We start from the raw sequence: 24,072 nt of genomic DNA, 5'->3' as shown, positions 1-24,072 counted from the left end.
GGCCATTTTTTCACCCAAAATAAGGGCTGAGTAACCGGAGCTAAGCCGCACGGGATATACGCACACACGCAGTGACGCACACAATCGGCCCGGATTTCCCTTTAACTCGATGTTTAATCGGTTTTTATCGTCGTTTTTGTTACTGTCGTGGGGAAGTTTGACACTTTTTTACACCAACGTGGCGAATATGGTGTTTATACCGACGGAGGTGCAGCAAATGTTGTATAGTAAGGAGGGTGACGTCGAAGACAGCAGCCTACAGCCAGGTGGTCCCTTTGTTGGCTCTCCTCTCTGTGTCAACAATGGACATCTCGACAAAAGTGTGTTTTTACTGCCCCAAGTTTTAATGTAATTATGAAATTAATAATAAAAAAACATGAAATTTCATAAATTCATATTTCAGACGTCTTTGTTAATTGAATTTGTTAATCACTGATAGTTGTGCATTTACTTCTGGAGTTATAAAGCTTCAGAATAACAACATAAAACAGGCAAAAATAGGTAAGATTTGTGTTTGGATAGGTTTTGGACACCATATATTCATCCCTATAAATGCAATTTTCAAATGGAATTGTACTTATGTAACTGGTGTTCTTAAAGCAATCAGTGATTGGCCCCCAAAAGTTATCTGTAAAAAAAAAATTATATATCACTGAAATCTTGCAGTGTGCATTTTAGCCAAATTGGACCATTTTGGATAGGTTTGGCACACTGGAGATCGCCAAGGGACACTGTTTGGTAAAAACTCTACTCTCTATGTAGTTAATAATCTCTATATAGTTCCTCAGTAGTTCTGCCAATCAACCTAAAAAACCTAAAATTCAACCTGTTTCATAATGAAGATTTTGAGATATCACTGGTTTCACACAAAATTTAAAACTTGTTTTTATTTTTTCTCAAAAATATAGTTTTTTCAATGGTCCTATTTTTTAGGGAATGACTTAATTCAATATTTTAATAGATGTAAAGGGACACATGTTTTCTTTCATTTAAGCCATCAGCCATAGTTCTGGGATAAGTACTTCTGTAGCAGGAGAACTTTGCAGCACTTTATTAAATCAGACACTAACAAAAAGCAAAACCTTACCAACTCTGTAAGTATTTATTTTCAGTCAGAAATATTAAATAATCGAAAAAAGTGACTGGTGTGTTTGGCCTCTCTCATTGTTGGGAGGAACAGTTGAAATCTCCTCCGTGAATAGTGATGCCATAACTGGCAAACATTGCTATCTCTTCTTTTTTTTTTAGTACTGTAAGGTCGAAAAAGATGAATGAATACCTTTAGTTGATGAGAATAAGACATAAAACAGAAGTAGGATATAAGAGGTATAAATATTTATTTAAGCTACAAAGAACCAAAAGGGGCAATTCTGTGAGAACATTTCAGTGACTTCCATCTGTGGTATATGACCACCTTCAAATCTTCATTTCTGGAAGCTCTCTGTATCTACAGTTGTCTTGTAGATGCCTTCATGTACAGAAGTGGCCCAGCCTCGTTGTTTTTTGATTTACAGTTCAGTACATATCCAAAGAACAGACTAAAACAGAATAGGAGAACAGAAAGGATGTAGGAAAAATGGTTCCAGGGAGCTGTGTTCACGGTGACCTCAGTGAAAACAATAAAATAAAGAGATAATGCTGATGGGGTCATATTTCTGCCATTGTTTTCTTCTTTTTTCGCCTTCCTTCTTCCTCAGGAAAATCAAACAGAAGACAACTTTATTAACCCAAGACTGATTTATTCAGTGATGCACTTCATTTTGGAAATGGATGCTTGTTTTTTAAAAGGACAGCAACACTATCACTCTTTTAGATTGTTAGTTGCGCTGCCCTCTTCCCTCCACATCTTCTTACTTGTCATCCTTATGGAAAAAAGGAGGGAGCGTAAATCCACAAGGTTGTCATAAAGGTACTTTTCTGTTGTTTTTTCCAAGACCTGGGGATTGAATACCTACTCCATCAAACTGATTATTAAAGTGTGTCAAGTTTACACTCCGTTTAACCTGCTCCAAACTACACCCTTCAAACAACCATATGAGCATTCTTTAGAGGCTCAAATATACAACCAATAGCAAGGCACAACACCCCAAGCAATACATCTGCTCTTCACTTTGAATAATTTGTGCTCCACTGACAAAATGTACAGGAATATATTATGAATTGAGGATTGGTCTGAAATGCTAACCTAACTGTTAATGATTATTGGATGGATTGCTTAGGGCTGAGTCAGTTCCTCCAGGCCCTTCTTTGCCCAGCATACACTGTAAAAGACTCACCTGTCAGGGCATAGATAAAATACAGAGGGAACAGGAGGTGGTGGGAGGTGTGGAGAGGCAGTGAGAGCAAGGTGAGAGGTGTAGCAGATGAACAAGGGACATAAATTAGAAAGATGAGAAAAGAAAGAAGGGGCAAAGAGGTGTGTAAGGGAGCAAAACTCTGTCTGTCTCCATATGCAAAGGTTCATGTGTGTCAGTATGGTGTGTGTACGCACGCAGGTGCATCTGTGCAGGTGTGTGTGTGTGTCACTCTTGGAAGCTAGCTTGTTAATGAATTTGGGGAATATTAATCAACATTATTACACCTCCTCAATGCAACCCTTCATCTAGATAGTTTGACAGAGTTGGCACAATAACACTAAATGAAAAGTTCGTCTTGGTGGCCTGCCAAGAACTCTTTCTTTCCTTCAGGGGAAAATGTTGTATAAAAAACTAAGAACTAAGGGACTAAGAAAGAAATCAGAAAGTAAAAAAAACTTTACAGTTGAGTTCTTAAACTCCAAACACAACTAAACAGATGCATATCAAGCTAAAGTTGTAACTAATGTATCAATACTTGTTTTAATACTAACAGCATGCATGGCAGGGTATGAGAACACACAGTGCATATATAGTGTAACTGTCACCTAAAAGCAGCTGGTAAAAGAAATCAAAAAAGACAAAAAGGAAGTTCATACAACTTCCAGGTTATATCTCAGTGTAGGTTAGTATGGCAGAGTCTGCCTTTTCCAGCACTTTTTTGGTTCTGCAGCTTACTCTATGTTAGCAGGACAGACCATTCTGTTTGGCTACTATTCTACATTCATAAATCGATTATCTACTATCATTGTGTATGACCTGTAAAAGGAACACAGACATAGAAATCTAATTTTTATTTTAGGTATTTTATTCTTTAATGGTAGCACTTCATATGAGCTTTATTGTTAACAAGTGTGCTGCACACTACACAAACACACACACAGAATAAACAGCAGAGCAGAGAAGTTGTGGCATGTGGTAACTGAACCAAGTGACATGTTGATAACAGAACTTTTTTTTTTTTATTTAGAGGAGTATGAAGTAGAAGTTGAAGCTCCTGCTCAACTCTTCCAGCCAGACCTATGAATAGCCACTGTGCTCTGATTAACCTAATAAAGTATTGTTCCAAAGACGCTCATGTGGAAGCTGTAGGTCGTCTAAATCAGCGGCCCCCAACCTTTTTTGCACCACGGACCGTCTGTCTCCTCACTGTGCTTTTTCCCCTTCACAAAGAAACTGTCCTTTTTTAATCATTTCACTAGCTTGTGGGTTTGATTTTAGCTGTAACGTATCACGTGACTGAGACAAGCATTTTGTCATACATCAAGAGTGAATCATAGACGGATGTAACAGAGAGAAACCGGTCATTTTTCTAAATAAAACATAGTTCAGATTCAGATAATAAATAAAACATAAATAATGTAATTTATTTATTATTTCTGAGCGGCCCGGTTCAAAAGACCCATGGACCAGTACCGGTCGGCGGCCCAGGGGTTGGGGACCACTGGTCTAAATGATTGTTAGTTCAGGAAGGAAGGATTGACATTGACTACTGCCTGTGTTCTTCATTTCCTCTAAACTTCCATCAGTATTTTGATGTTAGATATATTATTTATTTTACTGACAGTTTGTTTCTGTTGGGGTATTGCTAAGTTCATGGTGACTTTGCTATTGTCAATGTTACTTTTGCAGCTGGAGAAAAATAATATTGAGTTTAAAGCTTGGAACTTGACTCAAAACTCTGTACTTGCCTGCAGTGATTTGTCTTCCTTGACTTGAGACTTGTCTGTCTTTACTTAAAAGCAACAATATACAATTGTTTGAAGTTTGAAATTTGAATGAATAACTCAATCATAGGAAAAATTTTGTTTCTCTTTTATGGATGGGACTGTTTCTGCACCATCCATTTACAGCAGGGTTGCAGGGTATAGTATAGTCCTTACTGAGCGAAGATAGGCTACACCCTGAATGGGTCACCAGTCAGTCACAAAGCTGACAAAAACAGAGAAGGTGTTTACTGTGTCTGAACAGACTGAAAGGAATTGTTGCCAACATGAAAACTCCACACAGAAAGACCCCAAGCCTGGGGCTCTGCCCCTGCTTCTGGTAATTGAGACTCTGTTACAGGTAAACCAGTTTAACTTTTTCTCCAATGAGTGGTAAGAATGAGGTGGAGAAGAAATGCTAATAGTTTCAGTAAACCATCATGAGGAATGAGGGATGGATGAGGTGGACACTGCACTGTTAATCAGTGCAAAAACTCACTATCATCAGCATTGATTTATCTTTCATGCCTTTGTCATGTAGCTTTTGTTTTGTGACATCAAAATGTTTTGAATAAGGTGCAAAGTTGTCTTACTGGTAAGAAAATTTGCTTTATGTCAGGTTTTGGGTTAAAGCTTCTGTCAGGACTAGGGGGGCAGAACGCGGTGAGCGTGTAAAAGGACTTTACTCAAGAACGGACAGGGCAAAAAATCTACAGGGCATGGGCAAGACAACTAGGCAGGGCATGGACAAGGCAACAACACAGTGACCGACAATGACAACGACACAGCAAAACGACAACGACAATGATCCAACAAGGACAAGACTGAAAACAGGACTTAAATACACAGTGGTAAACAAGACAGGTGATCCACATCAGGGCAGGGAAGACAATCAACATGGGACACAACCAGGAAGTAACATAACCGGGAAGTAACATGGACAGAACACTAACACCAGCTTTAACCCAAAACCTGACACTTTAGACTTAAATCAGGCCATGACTAATGTGCTTTGTCTTTGTAGAAACTATTCATTTGAATCAAATCAATGAGACAGAGCAAATTAAAAGGTTCATATTTGTTGGGTCTTAAAACAGCTTGTGTAGCTTGTGTAATTTTTTCCAGATGAAAATCTCACGTTTAGGCGTTCACATTGCATACAGACACACACACATTCACGTGCATGTTATTCTGTCTTAGTCCTCGACTAAACAGCCCCAGCCCAAACCTCATTAGCAGAAACTGCATCCACAACACTTGGTGCATGTGCAATAACTTGTAAACACATTAAAAATTAAATTGCACCTAAAGGCTTTGAAGCTGCATGTGCATTTTAATGCACAAGTCTCACAACTTCTATTAACAAACGGTGTCCCCTCTAAAAATGGCCCTGAAACCAACATTTGAATATTTTCAATAAATGCAGATTGTGCCAACGTGGGTGATTACAATGTTGTTGAAAATTGCTTCGACTCAAGAATATCGCTGCCACATTTGTTTAATTCAAAATCAAAAAGGAGATGAGGACATTTATTCAGAAACGTGTAATAAAATAAGGAGATGCGAAAGCCTGGCTCAGTGTACGCTCACATACAGATAAACAACAGTCCTATGGAGGTGAAAACTCATGACATTTAATAATGTGTGCATACCAAAGCTGACTAGCAAACTGCACAAAATCCTTACAAAGGTCAAGGGTCAACTCGGTTGATATTCTACATTTTTCTTATGGTTAACAAATCTCATTTGAATCTGATCCTTGGTGGCATCGATTTAAATCAACAATGAAGCAATTCATGATTTGTTTATGGGTTAATCCGTCACTGAAAGAGTCTGATTAATGTTAACTGAAAAAAAATACAATTGTGGAACATTTAGCAAGCTGTTTTACTCTTTGTGAATCAGTTTTAAGGATTTACATTTTCCAGCCCTGGGGCTGAATTACACAAAGTGCCAGATCTTATCTTAACTGTTCAGTAACCATGGTAATTAGGGTTAGTACCCTATTTAGAAAAAATGCTGTCACAATTGAATAGTTGCTGAGTCAATATTCCTACACTAGCTTTCAAACTTCTTCCCTATATAAGCTCTCCTCAATTTCATTTCTCTAACACTTTGCTAGCTTTTTTCATCTGTAAAGCTGGTCTTCGTGGTTGTTGTTTGTATGCATTAAACGTATTATGAGCTCAGGAACCTTACTCATTGTAAAGCCCACAGCAAATGCTGACAATGTACAATGGACTGTAACCAGCAACCATTGAGATGTCACTCAGGGGTTTCTGAAACAAAAAGAAATTATTGTTTTTCTGTTGTACATTTAATACTCTATTCTATTCACCTCCTGTCTGAAAGGCTCTCAACACCTATCATGGTAACTACACATTCGGCCCATGCTTTGTGTTCAACACATGGTCGTAGCCATTACGCAGTAGACCTAATCCACCTTCACAAGCTTGACTTCAGCATAAAAACAAGGATACCTATTGTCAGTGAAGGAGGGCAGCAGCAGAGATGTGGATAGCTTGGATTTAAGTTGCTTGACAGTCTGCATTATGATTTTGATCACAGAAATCATAACTTGATAAAAATTGCAATTTGTGCCAGTCTGCAAACACTTTTATTTCTGCTGTGAAGTTGGATATTCTAACATGGGGGTCTATGGGGACTGACTCGCTGTTGGAGCCAGACTCCTTTAGATGAACTGCAGATTTTTTGGCTCTTAGTGGATTGCTGCTCGGTAACTAGATGTGTCAATGTCCCCTGAGAGGGAAAAAAACGAATGTCACTTGCTAGCTAACAGAGATAAAAGTTTATAAATGATGGATTGGATTGAAAAAGGAGGATAGGGTTCCTTAATTTAGTTTGAATTTGCTCCTCCACTGCCAAATTTGGAAAGAATCTGATTTCTCTCTTCCAGTTGAGGTTCTGGTGCCAATGCTCAATGTCAAAACAGGAAGTAGTTTGTGGTTTATAGTATGAGGAGGGAGTTTATATATTTTTTTCCTGTAAGCCACACATCTGCTGTGTCTAAAAAATCCTGTTTGCCTTTCTTGCTATTCTTCACTTAATTCCTCTCCTCTTTGACCAGAGTGCTATGGCACCACACAATGCCAGTGTCAATCACAGTCAGGCATGGTGTGGTGTAATAGCATTAAACATTTAAAACATTGTCCTTGAAAACTTCCCTGGATTCAACAATGATGTTCTTGGTGATGATGGGTTTTCACCTTCAGACTGAACCAACTGCCCAGAGACTGAATACCAAAGTCAGGATGGAGATAGAGATGAGAAAAAACACATTCTTTTGATTCATTGATAATGTGACAAGAATGCTGACATAACCATCAAGGAGAGAACGATTACCACACAAATGCTGTTTGCAAACCTCAAGCTGTTGCTCAGCAGGAATCACTTCTTTACAGGATGTGCATGAGTACATGAGCAAAAGCAGATGAAAATGCGCACACACACTCATACACACACCTTCAGGTAAACCCCCTGCCATATGTCTTAGTGGACTGAAGCGCAGAGGTGGCAGTTTCCCCTGGAAAGATTGGAATATCAGAGGGAGGTAGAAATGACGTGATCAACATCTCGCTCTCCGAGCACGGCTGCTTTGGTCTGGGCTCTCTGCCTTCAGAGGGAAAAGTCGCAGTCTAATGCTCCTTGTGCCAGTAAGCATCTTCTCAGTTTGATGTAAACAACAAGCTTAATGCAATTGTCCCGTCTCTGCTGCTCAGCGCAGAACTGCTTTTGGAAGCTCATATGGCTGTGCTGAGCATTTCATTTATTTGTGAGTCTGATTTCTATGATATGTTAAATGACCCTAATTTTTCTTGAATAAATGTAAGTTTGAAAAGTTGTACTTTGCTAAATTAGCAGCATGTATTGTGAGTTGTCCACTCATTTCTGTCATCCCAAAATATTTGTTGGGAAAGGTCCCTACTTGCCATAGGCAAACCCACCTATGTCTGAGGCAAGTGAATTCTTTTGATTACATTTTATTTAATATGACTTCTAATTTTGCTTACTTTAGTATTAGTAAAAATAAATCAGTAATCGATACAATTTCATGCCTAAATTGTGCTGACACTGTGCTGTTGTGGTCTTATTTTCTATCAGCTCTCTTTTGATGTTGGGAAGCTCAGGAGAATTCAGCAGTTTGCAGACATCAACACTGAGCTGTTTGGGATTTTGGGATGACACTGACCATTATAATGAAAAAAAGAAGAAAGAGGGAATCAGTTTATTTTTAAACATGTCTGTTTTTCTCAGACAGTCGCCTTGTTCAAGGACATCTGAAACAGAGAAACACAGCAACAGAGCTGCTTCAGAAACAAGCGGAGTGAAAACAGATTGTGATTTACAAATTGACACAGACAGCAGAGGAATACCAGGCCGGTTTACAAAGAATCCCAAATCCAAGGGACTGCTGGTTTGCTGCAATTTAGCAAGGGTGGAAGGATGCAGAATAAGCTTCTGTACAACCATACCTTTAATGTCATATCAGGGCTGTGTGCATCAAAAAGAAAGGTTCTGACTCCAGAGTGTTTCTAAATTTTAGAACAACTTGAACCACACAAAAATGTAATATGACAGGCATGCCTTAGTCACATGAATGCTGTGTCAGACAATGTATATTAAATTAACATAATAGAATGTGCATATATTTATATAAATATAGTATAAAATGTATTTACAGATATATGATCAAGCTATACTATAGTATATGTCATGTTTTGACCTTCAATTTTAATGTCACATGTCTAAATTGTAGACTTATTTTTATTTTGCATTCTTTTCATACTCTTTTTTTTAAATTCTCATTCTACCTTCAGCTACTGTATCAAAAGTACATCTTGTCTTGTTTTATCTAATCTTCTCTTTTTTATATCATAGAATGCTTTGTATCAACAGGCATAAGTTATGTCTATAATAAAGGCACACACGCATATTCCTAAGGCTTAGACATCTAGGTCAATATATGAAATTTATTTAATGTGTGTTTTCATTTGATATGTTCAAATGTTTAATATGTAAAAATGTAATTTTTTAAAGGATCAGTAGCGGTCATTAAGTGAAAGTGATGAAGATGAGTTGTTCTGTTCCTAGATGTTGTTTGATCATATCTAATTAACCAGCTCTGACAGATGCACAGATCTTTCTACCGCCATGGTTTGGGATTGGGGGGTAATTGAAATTAAAGATATACACCACATATAAATACTATCAAATTTTTATGACAAAATAATAATGTCTGCAAGACTGCTATGTACCATGTAAATAGCACATATTAAAATATCACAAGATGAAAAGTTTGTATTTATCGCATGAAACAGCAAAATATTAGGTGGAGTGTGATGTTACTGTATGAGGATACACAGAGATCATGTCCTCTGTTACGCTTTATCTAGCTCTCTGACGCACCCTCCTCCTCTGTCGCCACCTAAATTTCTCATGACAAAAACATATGCATACACACACATACACACACACACATACAAACAAACAATGGATGCCAGTACTGCGCACACCTTAGTAAGCCCACTCTCTCTGAGGTAACAGGGTGTCTCACACTGAGCCTTGGCTGACAGACTGAGACATGAGGAGGAAACACAGGTGCACACTCAGGCACACACTCACTCATCCCACAGTGTACAGATGGACACATGGACTGGCCTTCAATGACCAAGTGTCTCCAAGGACAAACTCATTCGTGCACACGCGCACATGTGCACACTGTGAAACAATGACATGATTACACTTACATGGGTTACTTATGGTCAGTGAGTGTGCATATGTGGGTGTGCGCATGTGTGTAGGTCCTTTACAGATGGACTTGTAGTGCCATTAGGAGACATGAGGGAACATGGCATCATTAATAATACAGCCAACAGCCTGCTCCAGGGGTCTGAGTTCAACATTAACAAGCTGCCAGCCTGGCACACGCATGCATGCACACACACACACACACACACAATTACTTACTCACCACACATTCTCAATATCACTTTAGCTGACATAACTGTGTGGGATTTAGGCTTTCTTCTTATTTTTTTTTTTTTTTTAATTTTGACTATGTCTTATGTTAAAACACACACATACAACAACACACATCACGGCCCCCCCCCACAGGCAGCAGATGGTGGGATGGGCGTCAGGTACAGTAGCAGCCTCCTGACACCCCAAACAGCTGTTACCATTACAGCATGCTAATTGCCATCAATCAAGGCAGCACATCAGCACATTCGAGTTCATACTGTTGTGTGTGCTGTGTGTGTGTCTGTGTGTTTAAGAATGTAAGACAGCAGTAGAAAAGGCAAAAGCAGAGTTTTCCCCCTCATTACCTAAACCCAAAATGATGTCCTCTCCCTCCTCTTCTGGAGGAAAAAAAATCCTATGATGAATAATGAAGACAACGGAAACAGAGAGAACGAGATCCATATTGTTGTTTCCAGTGCTCATTAATGTCTGTCTGCATGTTTGCGTTTATGCCTGTGTTTGTGTGTGTTTGGGGCAAGAATTACATATTCTATTAAAATGGGAGGGGATGTGCTAGCAATCTGCTGCAGGGTGTGAATTACTATTGTACAACAAACGGCTGCACATTTGATTTGTGCAGAGCTGAGTGAAATCGATGGTCAGAAACAAGCCTGTCGATGTAGGTCAGACTGTACATGGCCATATTGATACTTCTACAAACAAGCAAAAATCTGGTTCAGTATGCCTTCATGGTTCAGATACTGTTGTACAAGAGCTGTGCTAAACAGCCGTGGCATGGGATATTGACAGGATAATAAGTGAACCTTATATTTGAGGAAAATGTGGCAGAGATTATGTTTTTTGACCATTTACCCTCATTTTTTCAAAGCAGTTGTCATGGTGAACTCAAAGATGCTGGTAAAGAACACAGCTGTGAAAAGCCCTGCAGATGGTTTCATGATCACTCGCGTGATGAGACTTTTGCTCAGGACTGGAGAAGTGTGATTGACGCTGTCTTCAGTCTCCTGCTGTATTTGTGCACCTGTTAAGTGTTTGCTGTTTATAATGTGTGGACTCAGGAGATTGCATGAATTTTGCAGTACTTTGCACCAAAAGAGCATCAAAAAAAAAAAAAAAAAAAGTAATATCAAAAAGTAATGACAGACACAAGCAGCATGTATAGTGCCAGCTGCTGCTGCTCTTGATCAACAGAGGAACCAAAACCCCATTGCTAAATCTGACAGCTCTGGGCCCAATGCATATGACTCAGAGATGGATTATGTTTTGGCCATTTTAGGAAAACAACTTGCTTATTTTTTGCTAAGAAAAACTTAAAGGTGCTTAGATCATGGAGAAATGCACCACAGTCTTTATTCAGACACATCTTCAGAGCCATTGGAACTTCTGTAATTTTGTGATGTCACAACTAAGTAGGCTCTGTCCTCAGCTTCGACCCAAGCCTGGCCCATTCAACTTCACCATCCAGTCTTGCAGGATGTGGTTTCTCCAAATGTTCACCAGAAATCTGCTTAAATCAAATCTGATTTATTTATGTAGCGCCAAATCATAACAAAGTTACATCGAGACACTTTACATATAGAGCAGGTCTAGCCCATACTCTTTATAAAATTATTTAAATAGGCCAAACAGATGTCCCAATGAGTAAGCAGTTGGTGACAGTGGCAAGGAAAAACTTCCTTTAAGAGACAAAAAAAAACCTCGAGCAGAAACATGGGGAACATGGGTTAACTTATTGTTGATCTCTCAGAAACCAATCAGCCAATTGGAAGCGAGGATTAGTTGCTCCACTATTCGGCGCTGACAGTAACACTTTGATGAATAAGCAACATTGGGATAATTAGATATTTCCCACTCAAAGGCAAATGAGCACAAGTGTGTTGTTGTTGGTTTTACAAAGGTTATGGTCAAGATGAACACAGATTTTTCTCTAGACACTTCTCAGGTTCAATGATGCATAGCTCACAAATTTAGTAATAGCTTGCTCGCAATCCCATAGGAATTGGAACAACATAGTCTAGCTCTTTGATATTTAAAAAAGAAAAGGCAGTATTGCTGTTTGTATTTAATAAAACATTTTTTAAAAACCCAGTTTGCCGTTGCCTTAATTTAAGTTTTATTAAACTTTATTTAACCTTCATGTGTATAGGATGAGCCCAACCCACATTCACACCAGGCGCCTTGTACAACCATATAACCAATATGGAGGCAGATGGCTGCTCACCCAGAACCTGGTTATGCCATACTCCCTGCCTTTGAAAAGGTTAGGGTTAAGGTCACTCAAGTTAATAGTCACATTTACTTAACTGCATCATTAATCTTATTTTATTCAGTATCATTTTATTTGTAATTGATTTAAATGGATCTTTTTCGCTCTAATTCTAACCAGAAAAAGTGTAATTCCGTGACACACTTAACTGAAAGGGTTCACTTTTAATCTAAAACCGTTGTCTTTTTTTTATTTATTAAGAGGAAGCAAATATGCTGGGGCTCAGATGTTCAGTCCTACATACATGTGCACAAACAGAAAACACAGTCTAAGACTTGTCAAATATCTTTTTGTCAAATTTTTAATTCTCATTTAGGTTCATGAGCAGCTGCAGCTGGAGTTTGATGTGAGATACAAATAGTGAAGTCAGTGGATTTCTTGTATACCAATTGTGTAACTAATTGGGAATCACAGCTAGTACCCACTGAAATAACAACTGTGGCATTGCAATACATAATCATTTGAATAACAACCTGTATTGCTGTGCTAGGATATGGAAGTGTGGCTGCACTGATGTGATATATAAAACCACCTGTGGGTGAAGTCCATCACTTCTTGGCAGTGAAGCGGAATGCTTTTTCACATACTTCAGCTTCCTGTTTTCTCCTCTCACTCCTCTGCAACTATCTTTCCTCCACGCACTTTGCTGGTTACCAATCCTGACCTCTCGGACTCCTGATTGAGAATTTCACCCCTGCAGAATCGATACTCTAATCTTCCTCTTCGGCCCACAGTAGATAAGTCTGTCTAGTCTGTCTGCTTTCCCCTCCCTTGCTCAGAGCCCAGCCTGGTACCCGTCACCCTAGGGATAGCTCAAGCTTCTCCTTCTCGCACAAAGGACATCCCAACATTAATGATGGCTGGGTCAGTGCATGAATAATGGCCATTATGAGAAAGTGTATCACACATAGGACAAAGTGATATGGCCAAAACACAAAATGTTGACATTCTTTTTCAAGCTTGTGGAGAGGAATATTGAAAGTTTCTTTTCTTCCCTGAAATTTTTTGACTTTTTATGTGAGGTGTGACTGTCGACACACTGATGTACAGCATTTGCATACAACAATGATGTTTGCAGGTTGGTTTAGCCTCTTTTCATAGAGAGTATCTATATAGCTGCATCAACACTATTGAAATGATTTTATTCTAGTCATTGCTCTCATGACCTTGTCAGGGTAAAAGTGAAATGTCACATACTTTGCTGCAAGTGATTATACTAGAGCAAGACACTAAACGATGAACTTCAAAAGATTAAGGCTGTAACATATCTTTTATGCATGATTATATGATTTTGGATGCCCCTTGCTCAATAGAAACCAATGCTTTTCTGTCATTCCACCTCTGGAGTCAAGAATATCTGCAGTGGATGGGTATAAACATTTTCAGCATTGACATCTCACATCAAGAAATACCTGGGTTCGATTCCTGGCTCTGGGGCCTTTCTGTGTGCAGTTTGCATTTTCTCCCACTGCCTGCCAGGATTCCTCCCACAGTTCAAACACATGCACATCTGCGCACACTCTAAATTGCTCTTAGGTGTGAGTGTGGAGTAGGTCCTGTATGTCCCTGTAAGTCTCTGTATGCTTGGCCTTGCCAAGGTGTCCCCCACCTTCACATCAGCTGGGATTGGCTATCTATACTGTACCCGAAAAAGATACCAGTTGGAGTATCACCTGGTGATTTGTTTGGTGATCATGTTTGGTTTTTATTAGGACTGAAAAACAGTATTTTTTTCCAATGGTTAGTCAAAGTAAATCACTTGTCTTATGGTATGTTTAAAATTCAATTATTTTTTAGTTCATAGCAATTTTCAAGTCCATGTAAATAATGTAAAACATTTCTCAACAATGTGCCTTGATTTCGAATCAAATTAATGCAAGGAAAACTACTTTATTAACTTTATTCCAAATCAAAAGAAGTGTAACGCCTGAGATAACACAATGTCTTCTTCAAAAATATAGCTTGCATTTAAGTAAAAATAAATGCTAGAACCACAGTGTAAATTTGAGGAAAGAGAAAATTTACAAGTGCCTACTCTATGAAAACTTTTTTCTTGATTGATTACATTGGTAATACACAGAGAATGATGCAGAGGCGCAGAAACAAAATGTACAGCACATGATAATGTGCTGAAAGTACTGCATAGCTTAGTTACTTTTGAGTACAGTTGAAAACTTAGGAACTTGCCAGACTGAGAAACATAATTTTTTTTTTTTTTAAACCTGTCCTCTTCATCAGCTGGGACAGGCAGTATGAATGCTCCTGGTGCCTTGTTGTGCTGAAACTGTTTTACTTTGTGAAGTAGGAGTCTGACATACTCCTCCTGTCGCCATTTGTGTTTAACTTTAAATTTAAATTGGCAATGGTATTGGTTTGCTGGTAAAGTTACTGGGCCGAGGCTCAGGAGTGGATAGAAAGAGAGAACAGAGACAGGACAGGAAAGACAGAACAGGGGGAGGGGGTACAAAAACACCACCAACAACAACAGCAACAACAATAAGAACAATATCAACATAAACCATGAGAGCAGGGTTTTCATGCAATGCGAGTTGTGCAGCTTATATGTATGCGAGTGCCATTGGGGCACCAAGCAAACCCCAGAACACAGGGAGCCCCAGGCCCACCCCATGCAAGGACACGCAGGAAAACAGCGACCCCCACCCATGGGCAGCCCACAGAGAAACAAAGGGACCAAAGGACCCCAGGCCCATTGGGCGCACCCCACAGAGCTAAGACAAGGGGCACGGAGCCCCCCCCCGGACCAGAGACCTGGCCAGACACCCAGCAATGGCCCCGCCACACACTGGCGAGGCCGCCACCTGCCACTGCCAGCTCACTACAAAAAATGCAATAATAATAATAACAATAATAAAAAAAATCCTGATTGAGAAAAGTAATTCACAGCCCTGGTTTTTAGTGTCTATGAGCAAGCTAGAAATGGATCACCTCAGTGAAGTGCAGCCATCATTAAATGTTGCACGTATGTTACACTTACCCGGTGTTTAATCTGAAATGTTGAGAACCACAAGAACAATTGTGGTTTTAAGAACCAAAGGCTATCTCAGTGTAGTTTTAAGTCTCTCCCAGGTATCTCTCTAGAAATCTTGAAGCAGCAGCTGAGTCATCCAATTAGATTTGAGGTTCAGAACTTAGACCTGCTGACAAAGAACATGAGACATCTACCTTTAGACAGTAAGGGACCTTTCATTCTATTCCCAATGTTGTGACAAACACTGTTACTACCAAACTAACAAAAACTAAGACAATAACAATCCTATCAGATGGCAAATTATTTTTATAGCACATCCAGATGTGCACATGTGCACACACACACACACACACACACACAAAAACAATGTGCTGGACATTGCACACAGCCTCCTCTCACTCTTTCTGCCCTCTGAGTGTGTCCTTTTAATTATCCAGTGAAGAGCTCTGTTCCTGGTCAAACTTTGCTGTTTTGAATCAGCACTTCATCTTCACTTCATGCTCCATCAGTCAGATGCATACACACTGAACAAATTGGACATGCAGTGGATGCAGGATGTATGTGTGCTATGTTATTTCCGATCACTGGTGTTGCGTCTTGACTTTGTGCCACCTATCTCTGTGGCTTTCTTTAAAAAAAGCCACTCACTAAAACTTATTGACACTTAATTTTCACCCAACTCACAGTTAGTTAGTTAAGAATTTAGTTTTCACTAATTTCTAAATCACTTGGGCAATTCCTTAGCTTTGCAAATAGAAATGGCCTGTTGCTCTTCTTCTGATTTTCCTCTTTCTCCTCCTCCCGCTTCTGCTCTCTCTTTCTCCTGCTCTGTGTGCTTCATGTTCAGTTCCTCCTCTGCCTCCTTCAGTGATAATGGTACATGTCTTGCAGTGCAATGCAGGTTGTTGATAGATATGGAAGAGAGAGTTAATGAGTTGGAGGTGTGGCGCTCTCGTATCTAGGAATCTGACTGGATTTACTAGAAAGATAAAACCATGACATTCCAGAGTCCAGACAAGGAGGCAGAGCTCCAGTTTAACACTCTCCTCAGTCAGAGCGGTCACCTGTGTAGAATAGAATAAAACCAATGGCAATAGAAACTGTGTCTTAAATTTAGTAGATTGATTAAACCAAAAGTAAACAGAAGAGGAGCTTAAAAACAAGAACTTAACTCAGATCCAAATATTCAGATCTAAATATTACAAAAATTTAAAGTATTGTATTGAATTGAATAGTATTGAATATTAGATCACTTTCACCCAAAATTTCTTCTAGTTAATGAACTCTCATCTTATTATGGATCTATTCTGTATCACTAAAACCTGGCTTCAGCAGAATGACTATGTTAGAATAAATGAATCTACACCTCCCACTGAAGTTAAGATTTCATAATCCCCGTACCATAGGTTGATGAGGAGGGGAGGTTGCAATATTCCATTCCAGCTTCGAAATCAATTGTAGACCAAAATCTGGTTATAGGTCTTTTGAAAGCCTTACCCTCAGTCTCTCTCCTTCAAACTGGAAAATTGAAAAATCAGCTCTGCTACTCACAGTATATCGTCCACCTGGTCCTTAGCCAGAGTTTCGATCGGAGTTCTTATCAGGATAAATACTTAGTACAGATACAATCATCATAGTGGGTGATTTCAGTATTCATGTAGATGTTGTCGGTGACAGCCTAAGTTCTGTGTTTAAGTCATTACGGCACTCAATTGGCTTTTCCCAGCATGTGAAGGAACCTACTCACTGCTTCAATCACACTGTTGATCTGGTGTTAACATATGTCATTGGAATTGACCAATTAATAATATTTCTCCACAACCCTCTCCTCTCTAACCACTACTTTGAGTTTCCAATAAATGGACGCAAAGCATCTGGGGATAAATTCAGATGCAACAGTTTATTTGAAAATGCTGGGGCAAATTTAATACATTATATAATATATTAATATTCAGACATTATTTTCTAAACTGCCATGTCTAATGTCAATAGAGGACTACAAAGATTGATGACCATGTAAATTGCACTTTGGCCTCACTGTGTTCAAATTGTGATTCTGTGGCTCCTCTGAAAGAGAAAGTAATGAAACAGAGAAGGGAGGCACCTTGGTATTGCGCTCAAATTTGTGCCATAGAGCAAACATCACTTAAATTGGAAAGGAAGTAGTAGTCCAGATATGCAGATGAATTCTACTTAACTTGGAAAGAAAGCTTAAAAACATACAAAAAAGTTATTTGCATTGCCAGAAGCTCCTACTATTCAGCGTTTATAGAACAAAACAAAAACAATCCCAGGTTTGTTCTCAGTACAGTAGCCAGGGCTGACAGAGTCATAGTTCAGTGGAACCATTGATTTCTTTAGCTTTTAGCAGGGATGACTTTATGAGCTTCTTTAATAATAAATCGGAACAATTAGAGGCAAAATGCAACAACCTTTACCTACAATTGGCAGTAGTCCACTATCAAATGCAGCAGCTTGGCTTGACTTGACTGTAACAAATCAAATCAAATCAAATCAGATTTATTTGTATAGCACCAAATCATAACAAAGAGAGAGAGAGAGAGAGAGAGAGAGAGAGACAGAGAGAGAGAGACATTGGAGGGGGGAGGGTGTAGGCAGGAACATGTTGCTGCATGGAGTTCATGGAGTTGAGCTGTAGTACAGAATTCATGAAATATGGGACCAGCAGGTGTTGCAGGAACATGGGATGGCGATGAGTCACCACCTGCAGGATGAGGACAGGGAGAGAGAGGAGAGGAACTGGGAGAGACAGAGACTTTGGCAGAACATGGTTAGTAAATGTTGTATAAATGCTTGGAACTGGTTGAAACTGTGTTTTTTTAAGAAGGATGGTAACACTTGCTCTTTATTTGCAATCTTTTTCACCTTTAAATGTCTCCGAGTTTGTTTCTATAATCTCATCATCTAAACCATCAACTTGTCTTTTAGACCTGATACCTACCAAGCTATTTAACAGGGTTTCTTCACAAAATAACGTTTATATTCTGGATCTGATCAATCTGAGTTTATCTTTAGGTTATGTTAGTTTTATGTTAATAAAACTCTACAACGCTAATGTTAATCAAGATGTTTTGGCTAGTTATAGATCAACATATAATTTCCCTTTCATTTCTGAAATTTTTTAAAAATCAGCTGAAAGCCAATTACATATGCATCTGCATCAGAATGCCTTGTTTGAAGAGTTTCAGTCAGGTTTCAACAACAATCAACAACATTCTAAAGGCTTCAGACAACAGATTGGAATCCTCACTAGCCCTGCTGTATCATATGTGTCAAACTCAAGGTGCGTGGGCCAGATGTGGCCCGTGAGAGCTTAAAAGCTCTGATTGTCTTAAAATAAATAAGTCAAAAGTGTGCATTGACCATAAACAACATTTCCCACAATGCATGCTGATTATGTTACCCGCGAAGTGGGTATTCAATTCAACAATTGGAATTGAGAAATACAAATGATCCCAAAATGTCCAGGAAGAGAAAAATTAATGCAGATGGAAGGCTGTTTCAGGAAAGATGGGAAGGCGAATATATGTCTATGCTTCATGAGAAAAACATCTTTTGTGCTATGAGGCGGAGTTCAATCTATGTCGGCATTTTGACACCAAACACAGAGTTAAGTATGCCAAAGTTAGCCTTCCAGAAAAACAACAAACTGACAAAATTACTGGTTGTACTGTTCTTCTGCCCCTCTCAACAAAAAAAGATTTGTACGAAGTTGCTGTCATAACTGGTGTTGGATGATATTTATCTTTATTCAGTTGGACAGTTTGGTGGTTGATTGATGGAGTATTGTGGGTTTATTAAACTGACTAATTAAATGGATTTATTTATAATAACAGAACAACTAGCAAATATTTTTTACATCTGTGCAAATGCATGTGTAATATTTGTAATTTGAATAAGTATTAATTCAGAGTTATTTAACTTTAAGGAGTAGATACATTTATTATACACTACATTTGGTTACATTTAATTACATTTATACAGTTACATATTGCCCTTTCAGGGCAACCATTATACTGATGTGGCCTTCGATGAAAATGAGTTAGATCTTAGTGCTGCTTTTGACATCACTGATCATAATATTCTATTACAAACAGGGACATGGAATTAGGATCAACGGAGCCGTTTTCACTTTTTCATTGATACTCTGTTTACTTGTCAATGAAGGTGCATGAAAATAATCAGCTAGTCAGACTTCAGGCATGTTCTTACAGACATAAAGACCTGAATGACCTATAACCTTTTTACTTTTGAACTCTGACAAAATTGAAGTCATTGTACTTGACCCTGAGCACCTTAGAGAAGCATTATCTGATCAGATAACCACTCTGGATGGCATTACTTTTGGCTCCAGTTTCACTGTTAGGAATCTAGGAGTAATTTTTCATCAGGACATATCCTTTGCCCCTCATGTGAAACAAGTCTCTAGGACAGCTTTCTTTCGCCTATGCAATATTGCAAAGATCAGAAACATCCTGTCTGAAGAGGATGCACAAAAACTAGTCGATGCATTTGTTACCTCTAAACTAGACTACTGTAATTCCTTACTATCGGGATTTCTCAACAATTCTCTGACAAGCTTTCAGCTGATTCAGAACGGTTCTGCACAAATATTAACAGGAACTAGAAGAGATCACGATTGCTTCTCCTCATTGGCTCCGAGTAAAATTCAGAACAGAATTTAAAATCTTTCTCCTAACAGACAAAGTTCTTAATGACCAAACTCAATCATATCTTACAGAGCTCATATTGTTTCAGGGAGTCACATTGCTCTAGTTTTATTTGTGATTCCTAAAGTCTCCAAAAGTAAATCAGGAAGCAGATCTTTCAGCTTTCAGGCTCCTCTTATATGGAACCAACTCTCATTATCTGCCAAATTGTGACTCTGTTGCAGCTTTCAAGATTAGACTTAAAACCTTCCTTTATGACAAAGTCATAAGTTCAAGATTCAGTTCAAGATTCAGTTCAAGATTCAGTTCAAGATTTAAAGTTTAATTACTCTTTTTGTTGTGCTGCGATAGGCCTAGACTGGGGATTGCACTTAGCACCTCCCTCTGTCAACCCAGCCAGGTGAGTTAGACGGCTGCCCTCCCTGCCCCCATTCTGCCTATGGTTTCGACCTCCTATAGTTTTTTTCCTTGTCACTGTCACTAAGTGCTTGCTATTGGAGGGTAATGCTGGGTCTCTTTAACAACTCTATGAAGTTTGGTCTAGACCTGCTCTATGTGTAAAATGCTTAGAAGTAACTTTGTCAGGATTTGGCGCTATCTAAATCTAAATCTGATTTGATTTGATTTGATTGACATATAGTACTGTACACACTGCTGACTGACTTCCCTAGAGGGTTAGGGTTAGGGTTAGGGTTAGGGTTAGGGTTAGGTTAGAGCAACACAGAAACCAAGCTCAATAAAACTGCAGTCTTTCACACTGCATTCTGTGTCACGTCTGCATTTCCATATAATTAAAGAGTAGATTATTTTCAGTTTTAGTGAATTCTGTATGAGTATGCATTGTAAAACAATAAAAAACTTTAACAATAATGGATTAATAATCCTCTTTTATCTCTTTGGTCTTCATCGAATGACATCATGACACCTTTGTGCATTCCCTCACTGAACATTTTAACATTGAGTTCTGCTGTCTGCTGAAGGAGATTTCAATGTAAGACACGCAGCAGCCAATGCAGTGTATGCAAGTATAAATCGCTGAGTAGCTTGACTCCTTCGACTGCTGATATTCCTGTTTATCATTTACCCAGAGGCTTTTGTTTGCCTCACCTGTTTACCCAGCAAACCCAATCCAAAGTATTAGACTCACACTTGAAAGAGATCTCTCTTCCTCTTTTTCCATACTCCAGCCTCATCTGCATATTTCAACTTGTTCCTCTCCAGGTTGTGGATTGACTCGTCAAACATTTCCCACCACTCGCACCACCATCCCTGCTCTTTACCCATGCTAATAGCAAGCAGGGTTAGACTGCTGTTGGCTTTTGAATATTTGCTCTGTGGACTGTACACAGCTGACAGCACCAGTTTCTTTAAGGTGCATAAATAACACAATCCTTCTCTCACCATTAAAAAGTTCAATACAGTCAGGGGTACTGCAGCAACATCCCCACTTGCTCTCGGATCAGTAACATAAGGTGATTATTAGTATATTTTAGGAAAGAAAATTTCCTCTTTCAAAGTCCAGGGGATATAATCATCATAACCTTTTCACTTTGGTTGCTTGTCAAAGGCCGATACATGTGTCAGGATTCTAGTCAAGATTCACTTTTTACAACTTTGGTTTTCAACTCTCTACCTGAGCCAGATAAAGGATTTTTGTCATTGATCTTAGGTTATCAGAAAATATAGCTCTCATCTACTCTTCCATGTGCTGGTCTGCTAAAGAAAGTCTAGGAATCACTAATTTTGAAAGTGAAACTGCTGTATTCTGTGTTTCAGCTGGTTTTAATCCCCTGGTCTTTTTGTTATGTAGAGGAGGAGACCTCTGTGGATACTTCTGCTCCTGGTAAAAACTTTCTGAACGTCTAAATAAATTATCAGAGAAACAAAGATTAGCCAGGCTCAGCTCCCAAACCCTCCCTGATGTCCTGTCAACACAGACTTTTAATGCAAAACAATTTGATTCAGTGTTTTTCCTGGTTTTAATCAGCTGGACTGTTTGTTGTGGAGAGGAGGAGTCCACAGTGGTTGAATGAGCTCCAGGTTAAAACCCCCTGAGTGTCTGACACTGAAGGAATCATCAACAGAACATTGTCATATGTTATTGTGTAGATTTAAAGAGATGAGTGGCAGAAGTTACATACTGTGCATTTAAGATGCTGTAGGAGTTGTGTAGCTCTATACTGTGTTCTTGAGTCTTCTATTGAAAGCAGACAAATGGTTCAACCAGTCTTTGTAACTCCAAAGATGGATTGCGTTACAGCTCTGTCATTTTGTCTTGTGGTGACTCTCACTAAATTCTGTGTCAGTTTATCCAGTGTCTGCTACTTGTGGCCATATTTGCGTTGTTCAACAAAGTTATAGTCTTAAAGTTCTGAATATACATTAAAAAGTCGATTCAACACACTTCAAAACAAACAGAAATAGTCTAGGATAGTTCTCAGAAGCCTTTATTTGCCAAAGCAAAGTCTTAGAGGCGAGGTCTGAGGAGGAATCAAATGCAGAGATCACAATCCTGTATGTCTAAATGGGGCGTGAGACTTCACAGGAGACAGACGTTCTGACGTTTCCCTGGCTCCATCCTCTTCTAATCCACCACCCTGCCCCTCTTTCTTCTGTGAGATGCAATCAGTAATTTGACTTTGAGAGGATGATCAAGCTCAGCAGGCCCACTGAGTGTTTCCATGGAGTTTTGAGCTCCTTCTCTGTTGTTGAGGGTCCCAGCAGTAATACGGCGTTCACTGTGCACAGACTTTCTGTCACGGCTACAAGCGGCTCAGTGCAAACACCAGCCGCCCCATTTGAGACACATGTTCCAACAGGGCTTGTGTTGTGTTGACGCTCTGTCTCACTACAGATGCCTGACTCTGTGTCCCTCTACCTCCTGCGCCGTTGTTTGTGGGTGTGTGTATATGTGTGTGCGCATGCGTGTGTATATCCACTGAGGCTGATTCTCCAAATAGCCAGCTGCAACCAGAGGGAATCTCTACCCAGGTCCAGGTTACAAAGAATCAACCTTGGCTAATCTTTAAATTACAGCCAGGACTCAACAGAGCAACCCTAACTGTGTCTGCTCACGTGACCTATACGTGTAACTCTTTGTGCATCTGTGTGTATAGATTTGGAACAATTATATATTTATTTCTATGCTTGTGAATGTTGATATATATGCAAGTCCACAACGAAGTTTGCTGTTGGTGTTATCATGTATATTTATGACCACAAATCCGAAAATGTGGATGTGTTTCTTACTTTTTCTTTCTCTCTTTTTTGGGGGGGTTGGGAGGTGGGGGTTCAAGCGGTATGTGAGGTAATCCAGTGACCTGCTGATTATTTCTGACAGGGATTGAGGGTGATGTGTTTGCCCCGGCTAATTTGGCTTCAACTGGTTTGACATTTTCACACTATTTGATAAGAGGCGGAGTAGATCGGCAGCCGAGCTGACAATCTTTTATTTACTGGCTGCAGATAAACCATTAATTCCTGTTAATTAATGAGTGTGCGAGCCCGGAGGGGAGGCGGGGGTGGGAGTGAGGAGCGGAATCTACATCCGTTGGGACATTGGCGAGGCGACACCATTCATCACCATTAGACACACAGATGCTCGGTGTTTGTCTGTCTCGCTCACTCTCACATATACACCGATAAGAGTGGTCAGTGTTTAGTCACAATACTTTAATTCTTGCTGGTTGTCTTGATCCAGAAATGCTGACATTATAAAATAAAAAATATGTAATATTTCAATGTCATAAAATAAGCTAGAAGAACTTCAGTGAATCTTGTTAAAATATTTACAAACTAGAATAGAATCAAATGCTGTTTTATGCCTTTGACACTAAATCAAGTGTCAGGTTACACTCTGTCTGCCCAGACTCATGGGCACACATTGGGTGAGGGCGGGGTACACCCTGGGCAGGTCACCAGTCCATCACAGGGCCAACACACAGACATAGACAAACAACCACTGCATGTCTTTGGATGGTTGGAGGAAACACACGCAGGCACGGGGAGAACATGCAAACGCGGCACAGAATGGCCCGAGGCCAGAAACCAAACCCATGGAACT

The 24,072-nt window shown here is 39.3% G+C and overlaps 1 protein-coding gene across 1 annotated transcript in view; it reads left to right on the top strand.

The window, feature by feature from the left end:
* The window catches only part of rbfox3a (RNA binding fox-1 homolog 3a), a 555,532-nt gene that overhangs the window by 103,506 nt on the left and 427,954 nt on the right, over positions 1-24,072 (top strand). The gene's annotated exons all lie outside the window — the stretch shown is intronic.

The sequence above is a fragment of the Echeneis naucrates genome, chromosome 19 (genome assembly GCF_900963305.1).
Source record: "Echeneis naucrates chromosome 19, fEcheNa1.1, whole genome shotgun sequence".
Taxonomy (NCBI): Eukaryota; Metazoa; Chordata; class Actinopteri; order Carangiformes; family Echeneidae; genus Echeneis; species Echeneis naucrates.
The sequence above is the reverse complement of the archived record's forward strand: the minus strand, read 5'-3'. Positions and strand labels throughout refer to the sequence as shown.